Source organism: Octopus sinensis, linkage group LG18, assembly GCF_006345805.1.
Source record: "Octopus sinensis linkage group LG18, ASM634580v1, whole genome shotgun sequence".
Lineage (NCBI taxonomy): Eukaryota > Metazoa > Mollusca > Cephalopoda > Octopoda > Octopodidae > Octopus > Octopus sinensis.
Window position 1 is genome coordinate 46,033,159 of NC_043014.1, and position 1,973 is coordinate 46,035,131.

A 1,973-nucleotide genomic window follows, 5' to 3' on the forward strand; every position below is an offset into this window, starting at 1 on the left:
CAGATGCTCAGGAACAATAAACACTGAAAATGCTCTGAGACCAACTTCCGTCATTCCAGGGAGAAAAACTAGAAATAGTTGATAGTTTCCGTTACCTAGGTGACCAAGTCAGCAGCGGGGGCGGGGGGGTGTGTGTGAAAGTGTAACTGCTAGAGTAAGAATAGCTTGGGCAAAGTTCAGAGAGCTCTTACCTCTATGGTGACAAAAGGCCTCTCGCACAGAGTGAAAGGCAGACTGCAGACTGTATGATGCGTGTGTACGAACAGCCATGCTACATGGCAGTGAAACATGGGCCGTGACTGCTGAGGATATGCGTAAGCTCGCTAGAAATGAAGCCAGTATGCTCCGATGGATGTGTAATGCCGGTACTCACACTCGGCAGAGTGTAAGTACCTTGAGAGAAAAGCTGGACCTAAGAAGCATCAGTTGGTGGTGTGCAAGAGAGACGTTTGCGCTGGTATGGTCATGTGGCGAGAATGGATGAAGATAGTTGTGTGAAAAAGTGCCACACCCTAGCGGTGAGGGAACCTGTGGAAGAGGCAGACCCAGGAAAACCTGGGACGAGGTGGTGAAGCACGACCTTCGAACTTTAGGTCTCACTGAGGAAATGACTAGAGACCGAGACCTCTGGAGTGTGCTGTGCGCGAGAAGACCGGCAGGACAAGTGAGTCCATAACCGTGGCCTTCTACATGGGATGGAGCCAGCCTACGTATGCATACCTTCCCTTCTGGGACACAAAACTCTACTTGTGAAGACGTGATGAGGCAAGTGAGGATCAGAATCGAAATCTATCAATGGAAATTGCGGATGTGCTACCAGTGCCGGTGGCATGTCAAAACTCTGCTTGTGAAGACCCGTTGAGGCAAGTGACGATCAGAATCGAAATCGATCAATGGAAATCGATCAATGGAAATCGATCAATGGAAATTGCAGATGTGTGTTACCAGTGCCGGTGGCATGTAAGAGAACTTTCCGTTTCGCGACCGTTGCCAGCACCGCCCCGTTTCGTGTCCGTTGCAGCCTCGCCTGGCCCTCGTGCCGGTGGCACATAAAAAGCACCATCCGTTCGTGGCCGTTTGCCAGCTCTGTCTGGCACCAGTGCGGGTGGCACGAGCAGTAAAAAGCACCCACTACACTCACGGAGTGGTTGGCGTTAGGAAGGGCATCTAGCCGTAGAAACACTGCCAGATTTGACTGGGCCTGATGAAGCCTTCTGGCTTCACAGACCCCAGTAGAACCGTCCAACCCATGCTAGCATGGAAAACGGACGCTAAACGATGATGATGATGATATATATATATACATATATACGATGGGCTTCTTTCAGTTTCCATCTACCAAATCCACTCACAAGGCTTTGGTCAGCCCGAGGCTATAGTAGAAGACACTTCCCCAAGGTGCCACGCAGTAGGACTGAACCCAAAACTATGTGGTTTGTAAGCAAGCTACTTACCACATAGCCACTCCTATGCCTTTGTAAAAATTTTGTATATTCTTCTTGCATAGGAGAGTACAGTAATATATAATTAGTTTAATTTAATCTAATTAATTCTCTTCAGCCATGAATTTGCATGATTTTTATATCGCTGTACAAAACGATTAACATCTTCTCTTCTCCATTTTTGCCAAAATTGTTGAGTTGTATGGGATTTCTTTCCATAAGTTCACAACACACCATATACAAGTACATATATATATATATATATATATATAATATATATATATATATATATAAGAGTTTTTTTCGTAATGAGATAAAAAAAAAAAACAGGCTGTGTAGATATTAGAACATTTATAGATATAAATATATCTATAAATGCTCTAATATCTACACAACCTTGGTTTTTTATCTCATTACGCAAGAAATTCTTATATACACACGCTGACATATGACCAACGTTGAACCCCTTATTCACAAAATCACCGAACCTGGAACTTAACTATGGTCTGTCTATAGCGCTTATTCAGCATT

General features: G+C 44.6%; 1 long non-coding RNA gene across 1 annotated transcript in view; it reads left to right on the forward strand.

Moving 5' to 3' along the window:
• Positions 1-1,764: 1,764 nt before the first annotated feature.
• The window catches only part of LOC118767033, an 18,126-nt gene continuing 17,917 nt past the window's right edge, over positions 1,765-1,973 (forward strand). The window contains exon 1 of the long non-coding RNA XR_005002929.1: positions 1,765-1,777. This is a non-coding gene — a long non-coding RNA (uncharacterized LOC118767033). The remainder of the gene's footprint in view (positions 1,778-1,973) is intronic.